This window comes from Hermetia illucens, chromosome 4, assembly GCF_905115235.1.
Source record: "Hermetia illucens chromosome 4, iHerIll2.2.curated.20191125, whole genome shotgun sequence".
Lineage (NCBI taxonomy): Eukaryota > Metazoa > Arthropoda > Insecta > Diptera > Stratiomyidae > Hermetia > Hermetia illucens.
This window is the reverse complement of record NC_051852.1, coordinates 152,959,743-152,979,954: the sequence shown is the minus strand read 5'-3', so window position 1 is coordinate 152,979,954 and position 20,212 is coordinate 152,959,743. Positions and strand designations below refer to the sequence as shown.

The following is a 20,212-nucleotide window of genomic DNA, read 5'->3' as shown; positions in this document are numbered from 1 at the left end:
GGCGACTAAATTTTGACCCTCCAATATTTGCCATCATTCTTGCTAGAGATGAACTAGCCTTTGCTGCCTTTTCGCGAGCATAGTACAGGTACCCTTGAAGCTTAATTTGGCATCGACCATTACCCCCAGGTATCTAATGATTGATTTTGAAACGACCTCGTGATTACCAACGCAGATTTTGACAGTGTTGTTTTTCCTCTGATTGATAATAAGGACTGCCTCCGTCTTATCTTCCGCCAGGTCCAATTTCACCATTTGTGGAGCCATGTTTTGATGGTATGAATGGTTCCACTTGCATACAGTTCCACGTCCTGGTGGGGCTCATTCCTGCCATTAAGGAGTGGTTGGAGAGACGACACGGTGAGATTATAATTTCATTCAGTTTCTCACGGGGCACGGAGGATATCGCCAATAGCTGCACAGGTTTAAATTGGTGACCTAACCCGACTGTCCAAATTGCGATGGAGTCCCAGAGGACCCAGAGCATGTATCCTTCTACTGTCCGAGATTTGTGGAAGAAAGGAAGAATCTAGAAGAGACTCTAGGAGAGGTGCTGGAACAAGACAATCTGGTGCCGAGAATGGAAGCACAAGAAGAGAATTGGGATATGGTCAACTCCATGATCGCATCTATCCAAAATAAACTGGGAAAGGAGGAATGGATATGGATAATGGAGTAAGAACTTCAATTGTACATCTAGATTATTAGTTCAGGTGATATAAATTGGTTCGGCTATTCGAAAAAATACTTTCTTTCATGCTGTACTGCCTCGTTGTAACCAAGCGTGCGAACGATATATAAAGTCCTAGGACTTTCAGCGCATAGAAGCACGACCAATCGTACTGAGAGTTTTTTATGGATATCGACGATGTAAAACGAACAGCAAAGCCAATCTAAAACGTGTTTCCAACACTGGAATAAATGTGTGGGCGGAGAGCTTGGTGCCAATGGAGTATGTCGACGAAGACTGAAGTCCCACTTGCAAGGATGGAGATAGAAAAAGATATCGTTTTTTTTTAAAAATCTACAGAAAATTCATACACCATATTTTCAGATAATTGTTATAAAAAAAATCTTTATTTTTATTCAGCTGCTGGTTTACAACATTTAATCATTTTATCCTAAACAAACACATGTAGGTACATTTTTGTAATAACCACATTTCTTTCCTAAACCGCTACAAATTTGATTGCATTGGCTCGGTACACATTCTGTCAAGAGAATTGATTAAAATTAAAGTCGAGTGGATTAGTCAACGAAAACCATCCTTACTTAGCCTTTGAATCGTTTCGTCTCTATTATCAGCGCCTTCTTCCTTGATCTCAATGTCCATCATCACTAACTCTTGAAGTTCTGTACCTTCTGCGATTTCAGAATATTTAGAAACCTCAGACCTCTCAACTTTCCCAACCACTACAACTGCCAGGTCGTCTGCAAAACCGATCAATGTTGCTTCCCTTGGCACGCGAAGGCCAAGCACTCCGTCATACATTATGTTCCACAGCAAGGGCCCCAGTACGGAACCTTGGGGAACACCTGCTGTCACAATATATTTCTTCGGTCCGTCGTCCGTATCGTACCAAAAAGGCCTTTCCGAAAAGTAATTCTCGATTATCCGAGCTAAGTAACCAAGGACACCCAGTTTAGCTAGGGCGCCCTTAATCCAACCCCAGTTGGCTGAGCTTAAGGCATTCCTGACATCCAAGGTTACCACCGCACAGCGTTTACCAGCGGCCGATGCCTTCCGGGCCAGATCCACGACCGTTGCAATGGCATCAACCGTGGACCGCGCTTTATGAAACCCATACTGCTGCTCCGATAGACCGCCCGCTAGCTTGACGAACGAAAGCTGGTTGTTGTATATCCCCCTCTTCAACACCTACCCCATAGTGTCAAACAGACAGATAGGGCGATATGAAGAGGGTGCGCCAGGTGTTTTGTGGGGCTTCGTGAGCAGAAGCAACCTTTGTCTCTTCCACTGGGCGGGGAACACTCCTTCAACCATGCATGATTCAAATGTACCTCTGAACCATGCGGGCCTGATTTGAGCAGCCAACTTCAGGGCTTCGTACGAAATCCCCTCTAATCTTGGAGCCTTATTCTCTCTTGAATTCGTCCACAGATCTCCCGTAGTTCCTCCTCGGTCACCCCGGGGATTGTGAAGACGTTCTGTTGAACCATTGGATGAGGTCCGCTTTCTTCTTGTTGTTTAGTTCGGCATATTCTAAACATGGTGCATGAAAAATGTTTACTGTTGATAATATTATTACGTTAAATGGAAGGATAATTGATGTACAATCGAGCAGAATTTTCGATAGTTTGGATTAAGAGCAAAACACGTCGGTTTTCCATAGCCAAACGTTCAGTCATTCGGCGGGAGGTTTGTTTAAATAACAAACAATTCGTATCATCATCCCTTTGATCCCTACGAATCTCCAGAAAATTTACTATTTATCGAAAACAGTCTCCCTTACGGTTTCCTAATGCAATTAAGCAATGGGAAAACAGATACACGATTCGGTTTCGTTCAAATCGGACTAGTATCTTCGTTTATATTAGGTCCAGCGATAACTTTATAAATTTAATTGAAACATCCACGAGTGGTCAGATAATTGATTACCGTTTACATTGGCTGCAGTTTAAGTGCCCAGTGAATCTCTGGATTCAGAGGCTGTTTTGATTACATCAAAGTAAATTGGTTTAGTAATAAAATAATATTTGAAACTGGGCCCAGTGCTTCGATTTTCCCCGAAATTACCACACATCTTTTTTTCACTTTGAAAAAACAGAACGTTAACGTATCTAATTTATTGACAAACATTTGCCTCTGTTTAATGATCCCAAAAACGTGCCAGCAGATGGTCTGCAATTATAAGAAAAATACAGAAGAGTAGATGAGAATTCTATGCATTTATTGAGGTTCCAATCTCCTTCAAAATCTTTCAGGTTCATTGCGTTTCAATAACGTGTGACTATTTTTGGAGTTTATGATGATTCAAGCTCCGTTTATGCATTTTTCTAATATTCTACAGATCTGATGGCATCGTGTGCACAACGATATCGACGTTCGGAAGTGCTGAAAGATATTAAAGGAGGACAATGGGGTTTATATAGGTCAATGATTGAACAATGTGCGTTTTGCAACCCATTTTCCATACCATACAAGCACATATCATTGAGCTGATTATGATGAAAGATGAAGATTTGAAGTTTTATCTTGCGTGATACGGAACAATGCATAAAAGATTGGAATATCTAAAAGCCACTTAAATCTACTTCTCATAGCTGCGTACTCTTGAAATTCTGAATTGCATTACATTCCCTGTGAGAGTTCAGAGTACAACTTGAGTTTATGTCATTTGCAATTCTTGCCCCATTGCGCTGAACCTACCGCAAACAGGAAGTTTAAACTGGAGGCTTGCTTCTGTAAAAACCACTTAAACACATAGCTGCAGTCCCATCCTCAGCCCCTTTCATTTATTCATGCACATTTATTGTTTTAACCTTTCACCTACCCTGCATTTGCCTCAATTTGCGAATAATGAACTTCAATTAAATCCCAGTCTGCAAAGAAAACAGTTTCAATTTATGGAAATAAAAAGATACTCATATGTGTACATATGTATGAACAACGAATGGAAAGGGACAAATTAGTTTTTTCCCAATACAATTCAACCAGCAATAAGTGTTCAACAATTTCCCTGCCTACAGAAAAGGATGTCAGATAACATCCTTGGAATGTTCTGTTCGTTTTTCAGGTTCATATCGGGGAAAGATCAGGTTCTCCCAGTGGGTTGCCAAGAGTACCGGCAGTTTTTGAAAAACGATTCAAAACAGAACATTGAACCAGACGCTACACATTGCATTAGGATGTATGAGTCTGCAAAAAATAGGATGCTAATAGTCAGGCCAACCACCATGTGAATTCGGTGTGTGTGGTGAAATGTTGCCGGCGAACTGTTCGAGAGAGGGGTTGCAAAACATTGTTCTTATGTCCGTCCGCTCTTACATGCGCACAATATAGGCACGTGTTCCTTGGGTTGTTGTTATGGTAGCAGAGCACCCTTGAAGATGAGGATGAGATGAATCATAGGAAAACCAGTGGCGTGCTGAACTTATCGTTTCAAAATTGTATCGTTTGACAGAGAATATCCTTCTTCAGTCAGAAATAGAATTGAAGTCAAAAATCTGGAACAGGCATTTACATTCCAATTTGGCTAGTTAGTTTAGTTTACTCGGGGGAGCTGCAGCTCCGAGCACTTACGCCATTGTTAGGTCCATTGTACTATCCTCGTAAATTGCCTATTCAATGGCTTCCCGCCTACGGTGTTCGCAGGCTTTAGCGAATCTGAGAACATTCCCCAGAGACAGAGTGTGCAAATTCTTCACTGAAGAAAACCTTGCCAAGGTGTCTTCGTCTGAGATGCTGTGCAGCTGCATAAAAAGTGCAGGGCTGTCTTCTCCTCCTCCTCACATTGGCTGCATATAGCCGAAACCACTACCCCAATCTTTTCAATATGGTAGTTTAAGAAGCAGCGTCCCGTTAAAACCCCTTCTAGGGTTTTCATGTCCCACAGCTTAAGGGACAACAAAAATGCCGCTCTAGTGGCCCTAGGCTCTTTCACAAGGATTTTCGCCTGCCGGTAAGAGTCCAAATTTCTCCACTCGGTTGCGTGAATCCTTGCAATTTCACCCTTCAGAGTAGACTTGACAGTAGATGGTCGGATTCCAAGAGCTGGTTCTGGTCCCATAATTGTGGATCCAGACCCTCGGCGAGCCAGTCTATCAGCCTCCTCATTACCGGCGATGTTAGAGTGCCCCGGCACCCACATCAGTTGGCCAAGATTCAGAAGCACCTGATGACAACTGCACACCAACTGGCTTGATATGTCGTTGCCATTTAGTGCTGATAATGCCGACCGACTGTCGGAACAGATTCGAATGGTGGGACCCCTCCAAATTAGCTAATGGCAACTTAGAGGACAGAGCTTTATGTCCCCGCATTGACCTTTTGAGCTTGCTGAATAGCCAGAAGTCGCACGGAGCCAAATCAGTCTCGTCTCTAGTTATGATGCATTTCAAGTGGTCCTGATAGTCAGACAGTAAAGTTTCACACACATCAACGCAACGCTTTTTTCCAAAAAAATGAGCGATTTTGGCACCAATCGAGACTTGACGCGTTTGAGACACAAAACATCCTTCACAATGGTTTGCTCTGAGCCAAATGATATTCCAACACTATCAACGAGGCCTCTAATTGTCACTCGACGATTTTTAAGCACCAAATCTTTAATTTTTTAGACATGTCCCTCGTCGGTACACGTTGATGGTAGTCCAAAGTGCGGTTCATCTTCAATGCGTTCTCGGCCCGCTTTGAACTCGTTGTACCACTTAAAAACATTTTTTTTTGTGCCATAGTTTGCTCACCAAAGGTCTTCCGCAACATTTTCAACGTATCCGCACAAGAATGTTCGTCCCTGAAACAAAATTTGATGCAAGTTCTTTGCTCAACAAAATCAACCATTGTAAAAATCGAAAAATTCACTTTTGGTTGTTTACAAAAAAACACGTCTAACTCGAAGATAAATAAACCTTTTGACAAACAGTCCTGCTAACCTAGGAAAAGAAAATTTCCTTGTTTCCTAATGCACGGGGGGTTTAAATGACAATTTCACCTTACCTTTTGATCACAGTAGGATGTGTAGGCAAGAAAACACTGCGTGTCTGCGCTTTGTTGTGTTGATCCTTCTATTAGATCTATCAACGACTTTCCCCAAGATATATCGCAAGATTAATTAAATTTGAACAGGAAAAATTTGTGTAATGACCTAAAGGGATACGATGGTCAAACGACCATCCCCTGTGGCCGGAGACGACCTAGAGGTAAGAGCTATCCCAAATCCTAAAAGAAATTGGTTTGAAAGTTGACCTTGAAGGTCTGCCCGCAAATACTGAAGCTTCATCAAAGGGTTCCGTTGACACGTGCTGGCACGCCTCTGTGCTGCCCATGCTCGGGAATGTGAGGGGTTCTTTAAGCGCTTCAATCCCTCACGTACCATTATACAAAAATTCACGTGTCTATAGCGATGTGTGTGGAGCCATAAATCTCCGGACACGAGTGCCACGATCGAGGGGGAAGATCCACGACGGATCACAGCTTCAATCATTGCCTCCTCCGCCTCCGATAGTCAAGAAGTCGTGGCCCCTGAGGTTCTCTTCCTACCTTGACATCCTCAGGCCATTATTAGGAGGATGTCCCTAGGGAAGGGAGGGAACCTCAGGGGCTCCCGATCATGCGATCCCTTTTATCTGTTTTTATTATCAAATTATCTGCAACGGGGTCCAACTCGACTGTTGTTTCTTTGATTATAAGTACTGTGGGCGGAAGTTATTCTGCACACATGTTGCAACAAATTTTGAGGTTGCGATGGCATTCTTGTCATCCGAGAGTTTTGCGGGTGTTGTGAACAAGTAGTTGAAAACTTAGGGACATCCTACAGGATAATGGCCTGGGGATGTCAAGGAAGCGAGGGAACCTCAGGGGCCTCAAAAAATATCTGAGGCAGGAGAAACAGGGATCGAAATTGTGATCCGTCGTGGATCTTCCCTCCTCGACTGCGGCACTGAGATCCGAAGATTTACCGCTTCACACACGCTGTCGAGCTGGTGTTTTTTTTTATTTTCATTTTTAAGGTTTTGTGTAAACAAAAAACGATGGGCAAGACGACTTCCGCATAGCACCCAGGCGGTCCTCCCGTGCGTCTCCGGTTTTTTGGGCCGCTGGCAGCTGCGGCTGCAGGCTTCTGACGAAGTTGGCCAACTGAAGCGCGAGATGGCCGCGCTTGTGGCCAGTACGTCTAAGATGAGGACGACGCTGGATGCTCAGCGTTTGGGCGCCAAGTTGCGAGCTCGCTCGCGGTCTTCTGCTCGAAATAAAGCGATCGGGTAGCAGGTCGTCAGGACAACCTACAGACCGAAGCATTTGTTGGTACCATCGCAAATTCGGCGAAAAAGCTATCAGATGTACGATCCCGTGTAAATTCACGCCTACCTCAAAAAACTAGATCCGCGGGGGGTCCTGGCGACGGCACCCAGAACGCAGCGCCACGTCGCCTAACAATTTATGACCCTCTCAGCAGGCGCAGTTGTCTTGTAGATACTGGTGTGCAGGTTTCGGTTCTTCCCGTACCCAGGCATCATTGGCTATTTCCTCAATTTTTGAAACTTGCAGCGGCAAATTCCTCCCGAATTAACACCTACGGGTACTTGGCTTGCGTAGGACGTTCATCCTGGCGGATGTTAGCTTCCCCATTTTAGGCGCAGACTTCTTGCGTCACTATGGGTTGCTGGAGGACCCATATAGACTCCACAACCAACCTTATTTCGTGAGGCTAAATCTCTTCCTAACAACAATCTTTCCGTACTTTTGGAGGACATTACTGACTCTCGTGTTCGGGCACTCCTCCAAAAATTCAGCCAGATTACTACCGAATGTGGTCTCTCTAAACCAGTGAAGCACAATGTGCAGCACCACATTAACACTACTAGTTCCCCTATCTTCTCGAAAGCGCGTCCCCTACCACCCCAGAAGCTGGCTATTGCACGGAAAGAGTTCGAACAACTTACGCAACAGGGTATCTGCAGACCTTCGGACAGCGGTTGATTTTCCCCACTCCATATGGTCCCTAAGTCAAATGGCGAATGGCGCCCCTGTGGGGATTACAGAAGGCTAAACGCGTAGACTGTTCGATATCCTATTCCGCTCATCCACGACTTTGCGCATCATCTTGCAAACTGCCGCATTTTTTCGACCTTGGATTTAACCAAGGCCTATCACCAAATCCCTGTAGCTCCAGAAGACATTCCAAAGACGGCAATAAGCGCACCCTTTGGCCTCTTCGAGTTCATACGGATCACTTTCGGGTTGTGCAATGCGGCGCAAACCTTTCAAAGGTTCATTCACTCGGTCCTGCGAAACCTCGACTTCTGTTTCGTATATTTACATGATGTTTTGGTCGCTTCTTCCTCAAAGTCTGAGCACTTAGCCCATCTCAATTGCATTGTTCAACGTCTCCTTGAGGTCGGTTTAGTCCTAAACGTTGATAAATGCAAGTTTCTCCAAACACAGGTGAGATTCCTCGGCCACTTCATTTCCCCTGACGGAATACAGCCCGACCCAGACAACGTGTAAGCAATCGCAAGCTTCCCGCGTCCAAAAACTTTGGAGGATTTGCGGAGGTTCTTGGGCATGCTAAACTTCTATCGTCGTTTCCTGCTCAAAGCCACCGGACACCAGTCCGTTTTGAACGCGTACTTGCCTGGCCCCAAAACAAAGGACACACGAGAGATTGTGTGGTCTGAAGAGGCTATCCGCGCGTTTGATAAATCCCGACGACAACTGGCTGATGTTTGGCATTTCGTCGACAAGATGCACCCCTAGCCGTTTTTGTTGGTGCCTCTGACATTGCAGTAGGTGCTGCTCTTCACCAAAAGGTGAATCAAATCTGGCAGCCGTTGAGCTTCTTCTCCAGACAGTTAAACCCTCGCCGCGTACTTGAGCATTAAGTTCTTCCGCTTCTCCCTAGAAGGCAGGTCGTTCACAGTGTTCACGGACCATAAGCCCCTCACATATGCTTTGAAACAGAAGCCCGACAAAGCGTCACCTCGTCAGCTTCGACACCTGAGCTTTATACGCCATTTCACGTCCGACATACAGCACGTGTCCAGCAAGGACAACATAGTTGCTGACGCTTTGTCACGTGTCTCTGAGGTTAACATCCCTGCCTCACTCGACTTCTCGGCTATCGTCAAGGCGCAGCAGTTGCCCACCTTCGGCTCGAAGCTTTCTCTCTGCTGCGAAGACTCGGAAAAGAGACCCCTGCCATACATTCCGGCTACCTTTCGCAAGGAAGTGTTCCACGCGGTTCACGACGTACCGCATCCAGGCATCAGGACCACAAATCGGTTAGTCACCGAGAAATACTTCTGGCCCTCCATGAACAAGGACATCAACTCCTGGGCCAGAGAGTGCATCACATGCCAGAAGTGTAAAGTCACCAGGCATGTAAGAAAAGAAGTGGGCTCATTTCCCCGCACTACCAAGCGGTTCCACACCATACACCTCGACATCGTAGGCCCTTTGCGAGACTCGCACGGTTTCAAGTATTGCCTTACAATCATCGACAGGTTTACGCGGTGGTCTGATGCAATACCTCTGAAGGACATTACGGCGCAATCTTGCGCTGAAGCCCTCTGTCGAGAGTGGACCCCTCGCTTTGTCGTCCCTGCAGTGGTCATCACTGACCAGGGAATGCAATTCGAGTCCACCCTTTTCTCGGAGTTAGGCAAACTCCTGGGATTCAAACGCCAACGAACTACGGTATACCACCCGCAATCCAATGGGATGCTAGAGCGTTGGTACCGGACGCTGAAAACCACCATTATGGCTCACGACGATCCGTCCTGGACTCAGGTCTTGCCTCTCGTCCTACTTGGCCTCCGAACAACCCGCCAAGAGGAATTTGCTGCCAACCCCGCGGAGCTGGTATACGGGGAGAACCCAAGGTTCCCAAGTGATCCGGTCTTCGACAAGAGATCGGGTCTCAGACTTGGGATTGCTGCGCCTGCTGAGAGACAATCTCCGCCGCATTAAAGCTACACCTCCCACCCGACACTCGTTCGCACCTGCCTGTGCGCCCAAGGAGCTGGATACGTGGACGCACGTCCTAGTCAGGACGGATGCTGTCCGGAAGCAGCTGCAGCCTCCGTACGAAGGTCCGTACTGTGTTCTAGAGCGGGGAGAGCATTTCTTCCAGCTCGAGATCTCAAGGTTGTCCTCAAAGTGAGGTACTATCGCCACTAGTGTGGAGTGTGGTGGTAGGTGAACTCCTAGGAGTGCAAACATTGCGCATACAGATGAAAAGAAAGAGGGCGATCTCCAGAATTTCCGGAAGGCAGAGCCATGCTGTGGAGTCGGAAATGGGTTCATGGTTACTACTTTAAAAATTAAGAGAAGCAGATGAGGGAACTGTACTAGGTGAATCTATCAAGAATGGAACATCGCAGAGTGCTAATGGGGGATATGCACCCAAGCGCTCGAAAAATTGTTTGAGGCTCACCAAGAAGATGATAGCGGGAATACTCACTGGTCACTGCAGGCTAAACTTTCACCTGGCAAAACTAGGGATATCCAGTGAGTGACGTAACTTCTGAACATGTTCTGAGTCAGTGTCCGAAACTTGTGTGACGCGGGCTCTAAGTGAGCTGAACCTCACTTATTAAATAGTATGTTGTGGGGTGTGTTCATGACTGGGAAAGATAGAATTCCACTCTTTAGATACCGCTTAAATTGTATTGCCTTTCTGTAAAACATATAGTATATAGTCTTCTATGAACTTCTCTGCTGGTCCTGTTTTACAAATATTAGTGCATTTATTAAGAACTTGCAGTGGATATGTGACTCTTTTATCACTAAAATATTCAGATTTCGATGTTGATATTAAGTCAGTTTCTTGATAACCCCATGTTTCTGTTGAAAAAGACTTTGAAATTCTAAACCGATGAAACGAATTATTGTGTACGCCTGTGCTTGCTTGTTCATTAGAAAAGCACTTCATGAGTGTACTGAGATTACACTAAGCAAGCTCACTTCAATCTCCACGGAAGTTGAGGAAAAGTGATAAAACAAACACATTTAATCTGACAAAGTTCACTTTTCATGTTTGTTTCTCTCCCTGCTGATAGTGTGTTTCTTATCAACTTTACATGCCTGTTCGTTTACACGTAATCCATCGCGCTACTCATCCTACGTCACTGGGGTGGTATCACACTAAACGAAAAGTGTTTTCTATTACAAAATACTACCACTCTCCGTTGAATCTATCTTGGCGTAAATTCTCAAGTCGGAGGAAACCCTAGTGTTCCCTGTCCATATGCTGGTCTACTGGTCTCTCTGCTGCGAGTACATGGAACGATGCCATCTATTTTGAATAGAATTCGGATTTCAGAATGTTGAAAGGGAAACGAACACTTGGCCTGTGCACAAAATGAAACTTCAACTCACAGGGGCTGTGAAAAACGAACCCCTCAATGTGTGTTATTTTTGGGTTTGCTCATGTGCAATTGATGTTGCAAGAGAGAGTCGTCTGAAAATGTGTTGTTGAAACGTGGAAACATTTTGTTGTGCTTGATAGCAAGATATGGTCATAAAAGGGATCGGTTTCACGTAAATCCAATCTAGGGGTAAATGTCATTAAATAGATAAATTACCTCTTTCGGTTATTTGGTGGAGTGGTTTTAAGAACGATGTCAATCTGCTTATCAGGAAAGTAATTAGTCTCATTCATCATTTTATCACCAGTGAGTCACAAAACGCTACACTTCGACGAGTGTTGATATCTACAGACTGTTAAACAGATAGGAACATCTGCTCCACCCCCTTTCAAACTCCGTACTTTCTTAAAAGGGTTTTATTGCCCACAATTATGCAAAAACTACATCGATAACTAGTGAACCGAACAAATCCGAATGATGTCCGCTTCTGACGCTTCTCCCCTGATAAACATCATATGCAACACATTTCAACAAATGTACATTCAGTATCTGAGTCTGAGCAATACCGAACTCTGATGAATTTTTTTATTAGAACTCAAGAACGTTTTCGTAAATTTCTCTCCCGAGTTCTACCATACAATATGCCCGTGGATTTCAGTTCTGTTCTTGCTTCTGGTTTCGTTGGACGCGCGTTGATAAACATTTTTTTCGGTTCGAATGTTCGCTCATTCGTAGACTGATTGATTCATTGTGGCCTGATTTGATTATCTTGAATTATTGTTGTTGAATAGTCAAAAGAAAAATAAATTAAATGAATCCTTTTTAGTCGGGCTCCAAAAATTTAACTTCAAAAGTGATTTAGTGATTTGTATCTTTGAGGGGCTACCATTCAAAAATTTATTCCAACGGTCAAATTGTGATCAACGCGAATTGAAATTTGTATATTGACTCCTTGATTGAGCTTTATTAAATTTACTTCACAGTAACAATGGATGTGAAATAATTTAAGCTTGCACTCAACGTAGTTTTGGTGAATTGTGTATGGACACTTTTAATAATATATTTACAAGGCCAATAATATACGACAGTGGAGTTGCGTTTGTGTTCATCTACTCAGCAATAGCGTCACGAATTTGGATTATAACGTAGACAAAAGATGCTCACAGCATCACTTTAGATCCTGCCAAGTACCAATTCTTTATATGTACATATTCTGATTCATCGTACACTACCTCCTTTTTGCCCACCCCCACATTGACATTTACTCCCACCCTTAGTTAATCAACCCCTAATTTCCCCTTCAAAAGGTACAGTGACTAATCCTGACATCCTTCAGCTGACTGATTAACGAACAATTTGGAAAAGAAAATTTCCAAAACACGCTATTTCCGCGCACAGTTTACACTGTTGACTCACGATGATTACCATATGATGATACGTTATTTGATTTAGCCCAATAAAGTTGGATAAAGAGGTCATTATGTACTTTGGCACATCAAACATATAATCGTTGCGAATTAGTACAAGTGTCTATTTGTTGTGTTATCTCGGAATCATACGTATCATTCACACTCGAAAAATCTGAAATTCGTTATTTATCTTATCAACATCTGGGCTTCTGTATCTAGCATCATCTTTTGAAGATATAGTCAGCTATCCTGTGTTTTTGGTTCAGTCTCAGTTGGAAATTGTATCAGCATTTCGTTGAATTGCAATGAATAAATTCGCTTTTATTCTATTCCCAAAGTTACATTAAAAAGTAGAGTACAGATATCGAGTCGAAATTTATGAACTTTTCCCCAAATTGGAAGGTTTCCATCATCATCATTATCAACGACGCAACCACCGATATCCGGTCTAGACCTGCCTTAATAAGGAACTCCCTACATCCCGGTTTTGCGCCGAGGTCCACCAATTCGATATCCCTAAAAGCTACCTGGCATTCTGACCTACGCCGTCGCTCTATCTCAGACAGGGTCTACCTCGTCTTCTTTTTCTACCATAGATATTGCCTTTATAGACTTTCCAGGCTGGATCATCCTCATCCATACGGATTAAGTGACCCACCCACCGTAACCTGTTGAGCCGGATTTTATCCACAACCTGAGGGGAATGGTATCGCTCATAGATTTCGTCGTTTTGCAGGCTACGGAATCGTCCATCCTCATGTAGGGGGCCAAACATTTTTCGAAGGATTCTTCCCTCGAACGTGGCCAAGAGTTCGCAATTCTTCTTGCTAAGGACCCAAGTCTCCGAGGAATACATGAGGACTGGAAAGATAATGATCTTGTACACTAAGAGCTAATAGCCTCTGTTGGCTGCCAAGAACCATGCGCGGATTTCGTCTTCATAGCTGTTACCAGTTGTGGTTTTTGACCCTAGATAAGAGAAATTATCAACGGTCTCAAAGTTGTAGTCTCCTATCTCTATTCTTCCCGTTTGACCAGTGCGGTTTGATGTTGTTGGTTGATTGGTTTTCGGGTCTGACGTTGCCACCATATACTTTAGTCTTGCCTTCATTGATGTGCAGCCTAAGATCTCGCCGCCTGGATGAAAGTAGTTTGTACGTCTCGGGTGGTTCTTCTCATGTAGTCGATATCGTCAGCATAGGCCAGTAGTCGCGTGGACTTAAAGAGCATCGTACCTCTTGCATTTATCTCAGCATCACCGACCACACAGGTCAGGTTAAAGAGGACGCATGATAGGGCGTCCCTTTGTCGTAGACCGTTGTTGATGTCGAATAGTCTTGAAAGTGATCCTGCTGCTTTCATCTGGCCTCGCACATTGGTCAGGGTCAGCCTGGTCAGTCTTATCAATTTCGCCGGGATACCGAATTCTCCCATAGCCGTGTACAGTTTCACCCTGGCTATGCTATCATAGGTGGCTTTAAAGTCGATGAAAAGATGGTGCAACTGATGTCCATACTCCAACAGTTTTTCCATCGCTTGCCGCAGAGAGAAAATCTGCTCTGTTGCTGATTTGCCTGGAGTGAAGCCTCTTTGATATGGACCAATGATGTTGTGGGCGTATGAGGCTATCCGGTCTAGCAAGATAGCGGAGAATATCTTATAGATGCTACTCAACAACGTGATACCTCTATAATTGCTGTACTGTGTGATATCTCCCTTTTTATGTAAATGAAACATCTCTTTGCCAGTCGTCAGGCATTGATCCGCTGTCCCACACCTTGAGTACAAGTTGATGAACCACTTGGTGTAAGTGATCGTCTCAACATTTAATCAACTCCGCTGTAATTCCATCGGCTCCTGCTGACTTATGATTTTTAAGCCGATGAATTACACGGACTGTTTCTTCTATGCTTGGTGTTTTTTTTTAAATCAGAAAACTAGCCTGGAACCATTTGACACATTACTTCAGGCTAGCTCTCCCGGCTTTGGGAGCCTTCATGCCAGGGAATTCCTTTCACCAATGGGAGGGGAGGGGAGGAAGGGAGTTGTTGTTAGTTCAGGGAACCCCTTACCGTCCGATCACTCCGCCGGTCGAGTTCAATCTTCTTCGCAATAAGAAGAGCCCGAACATAATGCGCAATACGCTGCCAGCGCTCTTCAGCATCTCTCTGACAATGTTGTCTGGAGAGAGCTCCCCTAAGTCTGCATAAAGCTGCTAGCGAAGTCCGTCCCACCTCTCGCAAGAGAAAAAGGTGTGTTCAGCGTCTTCCGCCACTCCATTGCAGAACACACAATCAGGAGATCCCACCTTCCCAAACATGTGCAGGTAAGACTGAAAACCTCCATGCCCACTTAGAAGTTGGGTAAGGAAGTAATCAATTTCACCGTGCGTTCTGTCCAACCATGGGTCTAATTTGTCGATGAGCCGCGCAGTCCACCTGTCCCTTGGCTCATTGGCCAAGGCTTGGTGATGGCAGCATTTGTCCTTCGTCTTCAGTTGACGGGACCTCCAACTCGCCGATGTTCTGATTAGGTACTAGCACTGAGGAAGGAAGCACGTGGTCTCCGAAGCCATCGTATGTGGGAAAAAATAAAAGTATTTACAGGATAAGGAAAAAACCCAGTTCTCTTTTTTCAACTTATATGTTTTGGTTGTTGAGCAGTTCATCAAATTACTCAACCCACCGCTCCAATATGCCCATTCTGTCGGAAATCAGATTTACCTTTTTGTCTCGCCAGGATCTAGATCGAGGTGTGTAAGCCTTCATCCTGCTGACTTGTCGGTAAAACTTGTGCGCCTGGTGCGGCTGCTCCCCGAACTTTTCGAGTTCACAGACCTATTTGTTCTCCCAGGCTTCCTTTTTCCGTCTGTGAAGTAGCTTCTCCGCTCGCCGGAGTTCGTGATAAGTCTCCGCGCGTGCCCGCATCCTTTGGGAGTGCGACATTACTCGGTATGCAGCATTCCTTTGTTCCGTTGCTAGCTTAAAATCATCGTCATACCAGACGCTCCCGCTCTTTTTGCGGCCGGGGCCAAGTATGTTTGCGGCCGTATTTATGATAACGTTCTTCAGGTGATTGTGAAGATCATTTGTTGATGCTCCATCTCCGAGATCTCTGTTGACTGCGGTTATTGCAGCATCAATTTTCCTCTTGTAGGTGTTACGGAGGGCTGTGTTGTGTATGGTTTCAGTGTTAACTCTCACCTGATTGTCAGAGGGATTATTGTCAGGGAGTTATTCGAGCTCAGGACACCATGCCAACGAAATAGGGATCCGAGTCTATATTGGCCCTCCTATATGTTCTGACATTCACCAAGGCTGAGAGGAGGCGGCGTTTAGTCAGTGGTCAATTTGGTTGAAAGTGGTCCAAACCAGGTACTTCCAACAACCATTTCCTGTGGCACTGCTAATTGAATAATCCGCCGTTCGTTATCATTTGTATTTTGATGTGAGCTATGAGCGCCAAAGTATCGCCTGGGCCTGGGCTCCTTCCCTACTTGGATGTTAAAATCCACAAGTGTGATTTTGACATCATATCTGGGACAGACTTCGAGGTTTCGTTCTACTGCCTCGTAGAAGCTATCCTTCCCCGATTCTGCAGTGTCCTCTGTAGCCGTGAACGTTAATAAAGCTTATATTTCCAGATTTGCCTCGCCAGCGCAGAGTGCATAGCCGCCCGCTTATGTTTTCAAAGCCGATAACAGCAGGTTTCATTTTTTGGCTGACTAATAAACCTACTCTGAGCACATGGTTTACTGGATGGCCACTATAATGTTTAGTGTAGCGACTCTTCTCCAGGAAATCAGTTCCTGCACAACGCATCTCCTGTATTGGGGCAGGGTATCGGTTGACTGCTTGGCAGCTTCATCTTTGTACATGGAGCGCACGTTCCATGAGAAAATACGCAAATCATTATTCCGTTGTCGTTGCCGAGTTCGTCGTTGTGTTATCCGTCAAGTCCGAGGCTCCTGTTGTGGCTTCGTAACAAATTGTTTTCCGTGTAGGGTTGTCAGCCTACCCAACCTCCAACCTGGAAGACCAGTTGGTACAATTTGTGCCGTTTTTAGGCGCGGGAGACTCGCCTTCATCCTTTTCCGTCTGTAGCTTTTCGTTAAGAAAGAGCTCCCAGCGGTCACTACGTGGAGATAGGATTTGGTAATAGAGCTGTCGGTGCTGGCTCAGCAGACGTTTCTCAGGTGTTATGCTCCATCGTGGGTACCAATCCACGTTTCGCCCTGGGACCCTTTGTCCACATAGTTGAGCATACACACTGTTATTTTTTCTTCTTTCTAGAGTCCTTTTCCAGTCTTGACTTTCTGAAAGCATTGCCTCGGTCCTCTCAGATCAATAACCGCCCACATCAGTTCGTCTAATAATGAAGCCCTTTCGGCATGGACTGAGGCCTGTCATCTTTTTCTCGGCTTCCGAACCGCCTGCAGCAATCAATTTTCGTTTTGAATCCCCATTTTATGTATTCTTGAGTTTTTTAGGTAAGCTAAACCTTGGATACTTTCTCAAGAAAAGCAGAATCTATAGGTAAGGAAACCACCGCAACTCACTGTGCTGAACGTTGCGAATTATCATCATCATCAAAGGCGCAACAACCGGTATCCGGTCTCGGCGTGCCGTAGTAAGGATTTCCAGACTTCCCGGTTTTGCGTCGAGGTCTTCCTGGCCTACGTCATAATTCCATCTGAAGCAGGGTCTGCCACTTCTTCTTTTCTTACTAAAGATATTGCGAAGATATCAACGATTGGCTTCCCCGAGGACATACATAGGTGGGCTAGCGTCTGACGAGTTTCCCATCGACTTCGATGTTCAAACCAATATCTTTGTCTTCGTTACCGCGTGGCGCCGTTCGTTGTTTTTTATAGTCGGCCTACACTCAGAACCATACAAGGGTGATACGGCGGACGATACTGCGGTCAACTTTGGATTTGAGACGTTCGTTGATATGTCGATCACAAAAAACACCTATTGTGGAAGGCCACTTCATGCAAGTTGTGCAGATGTAAATTTTGAAAAATTTGTGTACTTTGCCCAAAAAGGGGGGTCTATATACCAAAAATATAAACGGCCCTTCTCACTTCTTTCTCCGTAATTGATGTGGTACGTTATCACTGGTATTACTCTGGGCACCCGCAAACAGGTGGAAAAATATTGTTTTTTGTTTTTTTTTTGTAGCTGCCATTCCTATCAATTTCCTATTAATTATAATATCCAACTCCACTTTAATCTATTTCTAGATTCAAAATTGGAGTTCATTCAATAATGTCAGAAACGTATTTCCAAGTCGTGTACGAAATTTCACACGAATCTTTAATTTTTTATAATTACCCTTGCTGCACGTATAGCAACTATCTGATGATTGGATACTTCATATACTGCATTTTATTCAAATAATTATAAGACACACCCTTATTCATCTTCCTGACCTTACTTAAATCCCACATAAATCAAACACCAATCAAAATCACTCATATTTACGGAAGTCCCTCAATTCCCAACTGGCACATAGTTTTCTGCTCGAATCTTTGTTTTTCCTCATTTACCTTTCCAAAAAACTCCCTGAAAATCGCCCAATTGCCACCCACATAGTAAGTTCTCGGCATTCAATCGTATGAATTTTCTTCGGCACGTAGCGTGTTTCCTTGAAGTAGGAAAGACGCAATAGTCCCCAGGGTTTTTGTCCTCTATAAATAGAGAAAAAATGGGCATCAAAACGAAGCTTTCATTCACCACTCCATCACAACACCGTATTACGTGGAAAGCTATCTGTAGCGGCCCTTTCTAGAATATATTCTGGAGAATATTAAGCAGACTTATACAGCCAGAAGCGCTGACAACTGAACTACAGAAAAGAAATTTGAGAAAACCCTAAACTATGCTCCAAAGAGATCTTTGGGAAAGACTCGCATATAAACATTCACTAATTTAGACACATATGTTTCCATTTGCTTAAAAAAAATGACTTTGGAGGAAAGATTTTCCCTGAATCATGGCCTGGTTCAAATCCATGAAGATTCTGAAGATAAGCATTCCCGTAACTATTTCTACGAAAATTTCCAACAGGAAGTCGTTAATTTTCTTCTGTCGATACTTTAGATACGTTCTGAATACGTCAGAGTGTTGTGTGATGTATGATATTCCTCCTAAGTTGGATAGATAGCCTAGTTTCAATTTGAATACTAGATTGGTTGTAAAGACGATTATGCAATCTTTTGAATTGGGGAAGATGTGAAGAATTTTAATGCGGTGCTCATATGAATACAAGTACACTGACGTAAAACATATGTGTCATGGTCGGAGTTGGAGTTTTAAAACCACCAGCTTTGATCAAGGATTTATTACTGAGTTTCGTACAAATATTGCCGTTTGGAGAAGGGTGAGAATATTCAAAGATTATTCTGAAACACGACTACGGAATTCTCTTACATACTCATCAAAAATAGGGAGGAAGGTCTTTACATATGTTGAAGTATTCCTGTGTGAAAATATTACTTTTTATGTAATATAACCACTTCGCTAGTGGCTATTAGATCAGAAAAAACGTAAACCATTCTTATTCGACATCTGATGAAGGCCTCATTTCTTTTCATCATTTTCAATGTATGTTGTACTAACGAATTTATTACCTTTATCTTCCTCCCCAAAATTCAATTGCAATTTAGATTGCAAATACCAAATCTAAATACCACAGAAGTTCTCATTAGACCTTTCTATTTCTAGCATACTTGTTTGTAATCATCAATTTAAATCAAAAAACCAAAAATGGCTAACGGTTTTGTCCAGGACAGAGACAACTCTTTAGACGCTGCCTCACCTCTGCCCTGGGAGGCGCTTTTTTACACCTGTTACCACTTTCGGTCACGCTGCTCCCAGGGCAGAGGTGAGGCAGCTTCTGAAGAGTTGCCTCTGCCCTGGACGGTTTTTTTTTTTAGTTTTTTGAATGGCTGGGTGCTATGTCCCAAACTAGGGATCCGTAGACCAAAAAATGTGTAAGTTGCTTCCCATTTGGTCCAGTCCACCATCATATGGATGTGGACTTAGGATCCCGCATATCCTAAACATCAATTCAAGTTATCGGTCTCTCGTGAATCGAATTGTCTCCTTTGTTTATCGTACAATCATTCGATACTGAATTTATAGGTCGTCCTGTTTCTGACAAGTGCTAGCATCATTGTCCTTTTACGGGGTTGCAATCATTCGATACAAATTCCTAGCATTTTTACGCAAGTACTAAAAGCACGTGAGAGTGAGACCTAGTAATATCGTAATGAGGAAAATTTACCAACTAGCTTTCAATGGGAGAACAGTAGCGGAGACGGAGATTATATCATCATGGCTTGTAGTGATGAACTCCCTGCTGCTGGCAGAGAATGCAAAACTATCACAATCGAGTTTTATATACACTTTGCATATATTTTTGAGGAAAGGAGATGTTTAACGATCTCCAGTTGCCACCAATTGAAATTGACTTTAGGCAGGATGATAGATTTACGGCGCCAAAGAAATTCGGCTCATTTAATCTATTTATATCGATTTGTACGACATAAAACGTGAAAAAGTCGAGTATCCTTAAATGTGTCATGATTGTTTGAGCGTGTGTAGAAAGCTTTCCTCTACTAAATCCTTACAAAAAAAGAAAGGCTTTACTTTTGATTAAGAATAAGTCTATTTGCAAAAAACATACTTCAGTGAAATATGACCAATGTTATCCTATATACAATAATCGTCGACTTTTTTTACTAT

At 43.7% G+C, this 20,212-nt stretch overlaps 1 protein-coding gene across 3 annotated transcripts in view; it reads left to right on the top strand.

Moving 5' to 3' along the window:
- LOC119654866 (centrosomin) overlaps positions 1-20,212 on the top strand; it is a 125,261-nt gene that overhangs the window by 24,640 nt on the left and 80,409 nt on the right. Inside the window, exon 1 of one of the 3 annotated variants that reach the window (XM_038060456.1) lies at positions 11,575-12,091. The exons of the other annotated variants lie outside the window; for them this stretch is intronic. The gene's annotated coding sequence lies outside the window, so the exon portion shown is untranslated. Of the gene's footprint in view, positions 1-11,574; positions 12,092-20,212 lie in introns of those variants that run through there. 3 annotated transcript variants of the gene reach the window in all.